This window comes from Myotis daubentonii, chromosome 8 (genome assembly GCF_963259705.1).
Source record: "Myotis daubentonii chromosome 8, mMyoDau2.1, whole genome shotgun sequence".
Lineage (NCBI taxonomy): Eukaryota > Metazoa > Chordata > Mammalia > Chiroptera > Vespertilionidae > Myotis > Myotis daubentonii.
In genome coordinates this window covers 39,006,295-39,018,193 of record NC_081847.1, presented here as the reverse complement: position 1 = coordinate 39,018,193, position 11,899 = coordinate 39,006,295, and positions in this window count along the sequence as shown.

Sequence of the window (11,899 nt, the reverse complement as noted above, 5' to 3'; positions counted from 1 at the left end):
AGACGGCCCAGGGAGGGAGCCACTTACTAATAGGGAGCCAGGAAAGGCATCAGCAAGGAAGGGTCGTTTGAGCTGGGCCTTGAAGAATGCATACAAGTTCTCCAGGTGGAGAAAGAGGTCATTCGCTGTTCCAGACCATCTCCAGCATCCCCTCCCCTCTCAGGTGCCTCATTTGTGCCAGCCCTGTGCCAGGTGGGTGAGGCCAAAGCTCCAGAGAGCTGAGCAGCAGGCAGGCTGGCCCTCATGTCACTCCTCCGATGATAGCTGCTCAGGGGGAAGCTGTGGAGCCTGTGGAGCAGGGATGGGGGAGGGAGCTGGGGCAGAACTTCCTGGGACTTGGCGAAACTTTCGTGCTGTACACAAAGGGATGTGTACACCTGGGCCCAGCACCGAGCCTGGAGCCAGGAAAGGAAGTGTGTATAGAAGGGAAGAGAAGAGGGAGGGAGGGAGGGAGGGAGGGAGGGAGGGAAGGAAGGAGGGAGGGTGGGAGGGAGGGGGAAGGGAGGGAGAGAAGGAGGGAGGGAGGGAGGGAGGGGCAGATGAAAGGAGCCTACAGAGTTAAGTGTGGTGTGATTAGCTGCCCCAAGAAGAAAGGGAGGTGGCTCCAAGGTAACCAGCCTCTCTGCCTGCCCTGTGCTAAGCATTCTTTACATGAACCATCACATTTGAGCCTCAAAACTCTTCTTATCCCCATGTTGCAGCTGAGGACACTTAGGCTCCATCACTTGCCTGCTAGTAGGATGTGAGCAGTGTCAGGACCAAAGTCCAGAAGCTTATCTAGTGCGAATGGTATGAAGCAGAGGCAGAGTAAGATGGAGAGGAGAGCCCCGGACGCAGCAGGGAGAGAGACAGTAAGACACAGAGGGGCCGGGTGGAGACAGCTGAGCTCTCTGTCCTGGGCCATGGGGAGAGGCTGCGAGAGTCGGACTGGCCACCCCTGCTGCCTATGAGCCCCGTCCTACTCCCCAGCCCCCAGCCCCTGCAAGGCTGAAACAGGAGGGAGCCCCCTCCATGCCCAGGCCCTGGTCCCATCTCCCCCATCTCCCAGCTGCACCAGAAACACTGCCCAGTTTCCTGCTTCCGCTAGTGGTGGGAGCTGTGCCCTCCACCCCACCCCCAACACGCCCCAGGTTCTTCATTCTTAAGGAACCTGAGGACAAAGGGACAGGGGCAGGAGAAGGGATGGAGAGACTCAAGCAGGCACCCAAGACCTTCGGTCCCCTGAGTCCCGAGGGAGGTGGCAAGAGAGGGAGGGAAGGGAGGGGAGGGATGCAGGTCTTTTTGGTGTCTGTCTCTCTTTCCTCGCCTTTTTCTTTCTGCTCATTTTCACACACACACACACACACACACACACACACACACACACACATCTGATAAAGCTCCAGAGAAAAAATAGGGAGGAAGGGAGAGAGGTAGGAGACTGTCGGACAGACAGACCGACCTCCCAGACCAAGACATTCAGACAGGCTGACAAAGTCCCAAGTGGGGGCCCCCAAATGCTTTTGAAGTAAGGAAGACGTGAGAATAGAGTGGAATTAAATCTTCAAGAGAAAAAGTGCACAGATACAAGGAAAAGATTCTGTAAAGACAGCCCCCCCCCCCCCAATGTTAACGGAGGCTGCTCTGTCTGGGAGGTGGGATTAGAGAGGATTTTCATTTTATACTCTTCTGCACATTCTTCCTGGTATGTTCCACCTTCTCTGCAGTGAACATGTATTACTTCTGAAACGAAAGGAAAACAATAAATGTCATTTCTAACGGAAAGAAAACATCCAGAGAAGGGGAACAAAGCCAGCCAAAGCCTCGGAGAAGCAGCGAGAGGCGGGGGTGGGGGGCGCGCGTATGCACACTCCGCACTCGCACACTCACACACACGCCCACACACACACCTACACACAACTAGCACACATGCGCACGCACACGCTCGCACACCCTCACTCACACACTCCTACACTTACACTTACTACACACACACACACACACACACACACACACACACACACAATCCCGGTCTTTAGATTGAAAGCATGAGCAGCCAGAGTGAAATTCCAGAAATCTCCAAGGAGGGAAGCGGGTGGAAAGAGAAGAGAAGAAAGAAGAGGCAGACGGGAAGTCCGGAGGTGGGGGGACGACACCCTCACCCCGACCTAGCACCGGGCCTGCCTGGTGGTTGTGGTTATCACTTTAATGGGAGTTTCTTATTAAAAGGTAATAATTCAGTTTGTGTGGCTGGCAGACAATTTAGAAAATGCGATGTTCTCTTTTTTGAATGAACAAAAACCTTATGAATGGGAGTGACCCATGGAGACAGAGGGAGAGCAAGCTGTGAAGAAACCAAAAAGGGAATCTAGTGAACACACACACACACACACACACGCGTGCGCGCATGCACATGCACATGCACATGCACACGCATACGCACAGCGATGGGCAAAGAGCAAGATGGCAATTCAAAACGACTGCAGAGAGGGAGGTGGCAAGCAGACAGGCAAGTGTCCAGGGAGCCAGACACACAGACACCGCGCCCCCACCCCGACATGCACCCCAGGAGCTCACAGACCGGGGGAATTCAGTGAGACCTGAGCCACAAGACGGGACACGCTGCCCCACAGACACACGTTCCTGGCCCCTTGCCCTCAGAAGGGGCTTTATGAATGAATGAAAGTGAATGTGGGTGGGAGCCCCAGGGTGAGGGCAAAACCCAGGCAGACAGAGCAGAGGCACTCAGAGAGAGACTAGGGAAAGGGACAGGGACAGAGAGGAACAGAGTGCGAGACAAAGAAGAGAGAGTCTGGGAGGGACACACACACACACACACACACACACACACACACACACTTTACAATCCAGCTCGGTCCACTGCCTCCTCTTGGGAAACAGTACTGACAGGGACATCTATTGCCCTCTCCCTGCTTCTCTGTGTGTTCTAAACGCTCTATCATAAAGATGGATGCATTTCTTTTGGGATCAGGAAAAGAACATGTGCCCTGGAAGAAAAAGACAAGGAAAAATAGTACAGAGAGTGAATAGAAAAAAAGGAGAGAGTAAATGGAGATGAAGCCACAGAAAGCAAGCAAGGGGAGGTGATCAGACACATTTGCACACACGCATGCACACGCACGTGCACACACACACACACACACACACACACACACCCGCCTTGGACCCTGGGTCTGCGGGGAGAGGCAAGAGAAGTGGGCCGATTGAGGCACAGAGCCCCAGACCTCCAAACACACCCCACTCACACAGGGAAGACAAACTCCGGAAGGAGTCTGGGGGTGCTTTTCTTGATCATCTACTGTGTATAGGCCCCTAGGGTTAGGTTGGGGCTCCAGCCTGGTCCACTGGAGCCCACGGCAATTGAGCAGCAATTGGGGCTAACCCAGAGGCCTGGGCAGAGGAGGGTCCCCGAGCCCAAGAGCTCAAAGCAGGGCCCTGAGGGAGGAAGAAGAGTTTGCCAAACAGATGGGCAGGGAAGAAAGTGGGCCTCCTCACCTGGCAGGGGCAAAGCTCACGCACAAGGACAAAGGCCTGGAGAAGCAGAAGTATATGAAGAGAGAGAGAGAGAGACAGAGAAGCAGAGAGAGACAGAGAAGCAGAGAGAGGGAGAGAGAAGCAGAGAGACAGAGAAGCAGAGAGAGACAGAGAAGCAGAGAGAGAGACAGAGAAGCAGAGAGAGGGACAGAGAAGCAGAGAGAGAGACAGAGAAGCAGAGAGAGAGACAGAGAAGCAGAGAGAGACAGAGAAACAGAGAGAGACAGAGAAGCAGAGAGAGACAGAGAAGCAGAGAGAGGGACAGAGAAGCAGAGAGAGAGACAGAGAAGCAGAGAGAGACAGAGAAACAGAGAGAGAGACAGAGAAGCAGAGAGAGACAGAGAAACAGAGAGAGGGAGAAGCAGAGGAGGGGCAGGGGCAGGCAGAGCCTGAGTATGCGAGCCTGGAAGACTCTGGAAGGTGGCTGTGTTCTTTGCACAATACGAAGTTATCAGGTTTAGGGTTTGGGGTGAGTTGGTATGTGATGGGGAGCAGCAGCACGGAGAGCACAGGGGAAGCCATTGGGGAGGGAGAGTAGTGGCGAGATTGAGAGCTCTGAGGGCACAGTCCAGGCATCTACTTGGCAGTTCCCTGGGGTTTGGGGGTGGGGACTGGGCTGATGACCTGAGCAACTAGGGGAATTGTATGGGGACCAGGCTTCAGGAGGAGCTTGCTGGAGTCTGCCAGATATGGGGGGTAAGGATCCCTCGGCACCACCCTCAGAAGGGGGTGAGGCTACAGCTGGGGTACAAATGTGAAGACAAAGTCCCCAGGTAGTGCTCCTGGGAGCCCTGGCAGGTTAGGGGCAGGCAGGGGGAGAGAAAGAGACCCAGAGGTGGAGACACACAGAGAGGTAAAGACACACACACACACACATACATACTGCTGGCCGGGAGGAAGAGGGAGAAGACAGCCTGAGCGAGGAGGAAAGAGGGAGGGAAATACGTGGCATGGGACACAGTGTCGGGCATGGGCACATCTGGAAAAATCGAGGAGAAAAGAAGGAGAGGCCAAGAGAAAGAGAAAGAGGGAGAGAGTGGCGGGAACAGAGAGATGGAGACAGAGAGAGTGATGGGGAGAGAGGAGCAGAGACCCAGAGATTCAGAGACAGAGACAAGAGAGAAGGGAAGTGGGAAGCAACGAGCAAAGGGGGTGCCCCTACACCCCCTCTCCGTCTCTCTCAGAGCCAGAGTAGATTTCAGTTCCGCCTTAGAGACAGGGAATGGGCTAGACTAGAGGAAGGGAGGGAGAGGAGAGTCACACACACACACACACACACACACACACACACACAGCCCAGCGCAGGAGACTGGAGAGGGGCGCTGACTGAATAGAAGGATGAATGCTGGTGACTCAGAATGAACACAAAAGCAGGAACCCGCAGAGAGAGGCCTGGGCTGGGGGCTCTTGCTCTCTCATTGTGTGTGTGACACGCTTGAAGAATGACGATGACAAGGGCCCCGGGCCAGAGCAGAGCGAAAGCAAAGATTATAGTTACATAAATTATGTCATGTGAATTTCACCTCAATAAAAAATGTTTTTAATTTTTTTTAAAAGTAAGAATTTACCAAGTAGGCAAGTGAGGAAAGGGATTTCCAAGTGGAGGGGCCAGCCCATGCAAAGGTTTGGCCCATGTAGAGGCTTGAAAGCAGGTGATGAGGAGGGAGGGGGCCCGTGGCTGGATGGGGGGGGGAGGCTAGGAAGAAGAGGGAAGGCGGGCAGAGGAAGGTGGGCTTGAACACTTCGCGGAGGCGGGAGTGCATGACCAGCGCTGCCTTGCAGAGCCCTCACTGGTGCAGTGTGGAGAATGGGTCCATTGGTAAGACCAGAGGCAGGGGGACCAGGAGCAGGTGGAGGGGAACCAGTTAACCAAGGGGGTGGGCAGGTGGGGCAGGGCAGGGAGACTAGGGAGCAGGTGGGCAACAAGGGGCACATCCCTGCATCCCGGCCAGGCAGGGCTGAGCAAAGAGCTTGCTCACTCAGTCAGTGAGCAGGTACGGGGCCTTCTACCTGCCGGCCGTGTTCTAGAAGCTGGACACACAGCACTGACAGACAGACTCTCCCTGCCCTCCCGAGGCTGGCAGCACAGTGGCAGAGAGGGTGCATGAGAGACCGAAAATAAACCAATGAATCAACTATAAGGTGATGGCCGGGAGAGGGGCAGACAAGTACATGGGGGGGGGCGGGGGAGGGCGACTGAGGATGCCGTTTCAGACGGTCTCTCCGAAGAGGACACTTGGGAGCAGAGACCGGAAGGGACTGGGCAAGCGCTCAGATCTCCGGAGAGAGCACTCCAAGCAGAGGGACAGCAGTGCAAAGGCCCTAAGATGAGAGTGGCATGTCCCGGAGGGACGGAGGGCAGGGCAGTGGGCAGGGGGGAGGTGGGAGGGGCTGGAGGTGAGGGCCTTCGGTGGAGGTGAGGCTTTCTCTGTTCTCAGGCTCTCCCTGGGTACCCTGGAGGGAGACAGACCCTAGTGGGGAAGGGGCGGGGTGGGGGGTGGGGGGGGAGGAAACGAGGGGGCATGGCAAGCCCCCTGCCCTGCCCGCTTCAGGGCTTGTTGATGGAAAACTGAGTAAAGCTTGAAAGTTTCTCCAACAAACTCCGCAGCAGAAAGGCCACGGGAGGGGCCAGAGTGAGGAGCTCTGACAGGCACACACAGACGCAGGCCTGACGCAGGAGGGAAGGAGAAGAAAGCTCGAAAAAGGCTCAGAGGGAGAGCGGGAGGGGGCAGGAGAGGGGGGGCAGCGCGGCGAGACCCCCACACTGCGGATGACGCACGCGGCCCACGCAGGGAGAGGGTCCCAGTCAGGGCGAGGTGTGACGCATGCTGCCTGGTCGCAGAGGACGCCAGGCAGATGGTGACGCTGACGTGAGCCCGACAAAGCCCCCAGGAAAGGGGATGCAGATACGGAAGAGGAGGGGAGGGAGAGACGTGAGCTGGGTAGCAAGGGGGCAGGTGATCTGTGGCCAAACAGACAGAGCGCTGGTGTCACCTCCAGAGCCCCAGAGAGAGGAGGACACTCGGACAAAATCACCCAGACAGATCCCTCCACGCAGGGAGACACAGCCAGAGACAATGCGATCTTCACAACACATAGAGGCCCAGCCAGGACACCCCCAAAATGCACAGACATCCGTGCCTACACTCACCACTGCACACAGACAGACACTCAGAGACAGGTGGCTGCCACACAGCAAGACACATGGACAGAAACAGCCAGAAACCCAGGTAGGGACATACAGACTGTCACACACACACACACACACACACACACACACACACACACGCGCGCGCGCGCGCGCGCACGAAGACCAGGGATACACACACTGGTGCACAGGGACAGACAGATGAACTGCAAACTGCCCAAGAGAGACAGACACACAGACCCTCCCTCCGAGACAGGCAGAAACGCACTGACGGTGGAGGGACCAGCAGAGCAGGTGGACGGAGGGTGGAGGGGTAGGTGGAAGGGAGAACGGGAAAATGAGAGTCATAAGGCGGCGCGCGCACACCCAGCCTGCCTGGCTGGGGGTCTCCCCTCCACGCCAGGGTGCCAGGCCACAGAACTGCTTGGTCACTGTTCATTGACTGAATGCATAACCAAACTTGCCTGATGTAGGAGGGTCACTCTGGGAGTCAAGTGCAGGCTGGAGCACGGCAACAGGTGACAAGGGCCAGGGAGGCCAGGGAGGGACTGGCGCAGGCCCCGGGGGTGGGGAGACAAGGCCCAAGCCAAGGCAAGGCGCTGGGATGCACAGGATGTGGGCAAGGAGCTGGGAGCGGCCGAGCCTGGGGTCTGCCCTGCTGCCAAGCAGGCAGGGGTGCAATGTCCAGGGGGTGGGTGAACAGGGAGGTCTGCAGAACGGGGATGTCCACACAGAGGGAGAGGTGAGGCCTCCAGGCTGGTGGGAAGGGAGACGAGGGAAAGACACCGTGAAGGGCCGTGGGGAGAGAAGGGACGACTCGGGAGGTGGCATCAGGGAAGCTCAGGGAACACACTTGTCTGCAGTCAGGCCCCAGGGTTTGCAGAAAGGTGGGAGGGGCCATGGCAGCGCTGGTTCAGCAGGACAGGAACAAATGCAGGGGGCAGGGCGTGGGGAGGGAGGCGGGACGTTTGGAGGTGAAGGCAGCCCTGGGGCTGGCGTGGAGATGGTTCTGCAGCAGGAGAGATGGGCCTTGGTGGGTGGGTGGGCCTGGGGCTCAGCTCCAAGGTCCCAGCTAGAGACCCTGATGGCAACTGGTTGTCTGTGGAACAAAGTGCGTTCAGTAAGAGGGCCAGGAGGTGCAAGGGTGAGACCACAGCTGCGGCAGAAGTGGACAGGCCAGCACACTCCACACCGTGAGAGCCAGCTCACACCACCTCTGAGACAGAGCAGGAAGGAAGCAGGGGAGGGAGGAGAGCCGGGCTCACCTGGAACAATCTAGATGGAGCCCCCAGGAGTGGGGGAGAGAGGGAGGGAGGCAGAGGTGGGGGAAGCAGGGAGTGAGGGGGAGGTGGTGGGCGAGAGGGACACACACACACACACATACACTCCTCCGGTGACGCACAGAATCGAGACAGAATTCAATAATGACTTGGAGACAGAGCAGAGGAGAGGGAGAGAAGCAGCTGGGGAGGGAAGGAAGGCGGGGGGACGCACAGCCAGCCCATCTTAGGAGGTATTCAATAATTGTTGATTGAATGAGGGGACAAAGACAAGAAACTCCCAGAAGGGAAGTAACAACTGAGAAAGTTCCAAGACAGACAGACAGTCACACATACACACAGTAGGGGAAAAACCATGTGGAGTTTTGGATTTAAAACAATGAAAGGAAACAGTAATTGAGTCAGAACAGTGGTTCCCTTGTGGGGTGGGGGGTTGGTGAGGGAGGAGGAGGCTGGGGCTGCTCGGATGATCTGGTTCTTGCTTGGGGAGGTGGCTCCACAGGTGTAGAGTTGCACATTCTATGATATGTAAGTTATACCACAATTTTTTAATTTTTTAAATCTATTTTTATTATCGATTTCAGAGAGGAAGGGAGAGTGAGAGAGAGATCGAAACATCAATGATGAGAGAGAATCATTGATTGGCTGCCTTCTGCACATTCACACTGGGGATTGAGCCCCCAACCCGGGCATGTGCCCTGACCAGGAATTGAACTGTGCCACGCCAGGCATCCACTGAGCCACGCTGGCCGGGCATACCACAGTTTTGTTTTTTTTAAATGAGAGAAAGAGGATAAGAGAGGGAAGGAAAGATGTATGCGTCAGACAGGAGAAAGGAAGACACACACACACACACACACACACACAATGCCCAGCTATGAACCCTGACAAAATATGCCGAAAAAGGAAATAAAAAGGTAATTTGACCTAAGAGAGAAAGACTAATGCCTAGACCCTCACATGGGCAAAGAGAGAGACCCTGGGGGAGACCTGAATTGGGAGGGGGGGAGGTCGACAGGGCAGGAAGGAAATTTCCAACGCTGGCCTCCATCTGGAGGTATGAGCTTCTGGGGGTTTCTGGGCACGTGTCCTGTTGGAGGCGGGTGAAGCAGGCACATGGGGGAGAAGGGGCAGAGAAAGGGCTGAGTCTGGGGTGGGCCTAGAGGGGTGCAGAGGTTGGGGGTTGGTGAGGGGCCCAGAAGCAGCTGCTTGCTCAGGTCTGGAGCTCACAACAGAGGGTGGGGCGAGGGAGAGGGGGGAAGGAAGAGAGGGAGAGAGGGAGGCCGGATGAGTGTGAGTGCTGAGATGGCCCAGCAGCACAGGGGAGGACAACAGTGGGCCCGGCAAGAGGGGTTAGGAAAGGGTCCAGAAATAACTCTCAGACAGACAGATGCATGGATGGATGGACGGACAGATCACATGTGCGCATCCCCAGAGTGAAAGCAGCACTGGACAGAGCCTCAGAGATGGATGGGGAAGGAGAAAGGGAGGTATTGGAGGGAGTGGGGAGTGAGACAGATAGATACCAGCATGTCTGGAAAAATCAAGATGGAGCTGTAGAGAGGAGGTGAGCAAAGAGCTCAAGGGTGAGAGGAGTTTTGTCTCACACACACACACACACGCACACACACGGTGTTCAGTGTCTGCTGACCACAAGGAAACTGCCCTAGTGGGAGCGGCGGGTTAGCAAAGTGGCAGAGCGGACACGCTGACAGCTGGCCACACACTGGTTCACACCCGCCTCCCTGCGAACGCCATGCAGAGCCAGGGCAGGTTTCCGAATGGCCTTAGAGACGGGGCAGCAACAGGCAGGAAGGCGGCCGAGTCACACACACACTCACACCCAGCACACAGGAGAGGCCCAGGGGTGTTGATTGAATGGAGGGACAAATGCAAGTGACTCGGAATGATTACAAAAGCCTCAAACCCCACAGAGAAGGGGGCCGGGCGGGGGGCTACCCTGTCCCTGTCTGTCTCTGTCACACACACACACGCACATGCACACACACACGCACACACGCACACACACGCATGCCAAGACCAGCAGGAGCAGCTGCTTCTCGGATGACTGTTCCAGGAAAACCGGAGGGAGTGAAAGGAAACAAAGCCCTCAGCCCGTGGCAATGACCCCCGGCGCGGAGCAGCGGGGCAGCAGCTGCCTGCACTGGAGATCCAAAAAGCCAGCGGACACAGGGAGGGCCGGGGCGCGGGGGGCAGGTCAGGAGCCAGATGCTGGCTCAGCCGCACAGACACATGCACACGCCTGACAGGCCCTGTACAGTGTGGGGCAGATGGACACACATACACACAAGCACACATGTGACTGTGCGGCCACATATTGACAGAGAAAGGTTAGTTAACACCAAGTAAATTAAGCTAAAACTGAGAGGCAGGGACAGCGAGAAACAAAGAAAGAACAAAACAAAAAGAGAAAGACAGAGACAAAGAACATCGGAACAAAGGGAGAGAGGGAAGGGGGGCAGTGTGGTAGAGAGGTGGCAGGTAGATGCAAATGCAAGAGGCACACAGACGTCTGAACAAGAGTGACCCTGCCCCAGCAGGTCTGGCTCAGTGGAAAGAGCATCGGCCTGCGGACTGGAAGGTCCCGGGTTTGATTCCGGTCAAGGGCACATGCCTGGGTTGCGGGCTCGATCCCTGTGCGGGGCGTGCAGGAGGCAGCCGATCAATGATTCCCTCTCATCACTGATGTTTCTAGCTCTCCTCTCTCCCTTCCTCTCTGAAATCAATAAAAATTTTAAAAAATATTTTAAAAAATAAAAATAATAAACAAGAGTGACCCTGAGAGTGGGGTTCAGAAGGAGAAATGGAGAGAGACCGAATGAAGCATGAAGAGAAGGCAGAGAGCGGCCCCCCTTGGGTTTTGGACAGAACAAGCACCTGAAAGAAAGATGCCTGCATGGCAGGGAGGGACCTCAGCACAGTGAGGGGGTCAGCAAGGAGCCACATCCACACACACCACCACACACACAAATACTGCATGCACACCACACAACACACACAACACACATACCAATACATGCCACACACCACCACACACACAAATACTGCATGCACACCACACCACACACCACACAACACACATACCAACACATCACACACCACCACACACACAAATACTGCATGCACACCACACACCACACACACAACACACATACCAATACATGCCACACACCACCACACACACAAATACTGCATGCACACCACACAACACACACAACACACATACCAATACATGCCACACACCACCACACACACAAATACTGCATGCACACCACACAACACACACAACACACATACCAATACATGCCACACACCACCACACACACAAATACTGCATGCACACCACACAACACACACAACACACATACCAATACATGCCACACACCACCACACACACAAATACTGCATGCACACCACACAACACACACAACACACACAACACAACACATACCAACACGTCACACACCACACACACACAAATACTGCATGCACACCACACACCACACACAACACAACACACATACCAATACATGCCACACACCACCACACACACAAATACTGCATGCACATCACAACATACAACACAACACACATGCCAACACGTCACACACCACCACACACACAAATACTGCATGCACACCACACACCACACACAACACATACCAACACATGTCACACACCACCACACACACAAATACTGCATGCACACCACACCACACACCACACAACACACATACCAACACATCACACACCACCACACACACAAATACTGCATGCACACCACACACCACACACAACACACATACCAACACGTCACACACCACCACACACACAAATACTGCATGCACACCACACACCACACACAACACACACACAACACACATACCAATACATGCCACACACCACCACACACACA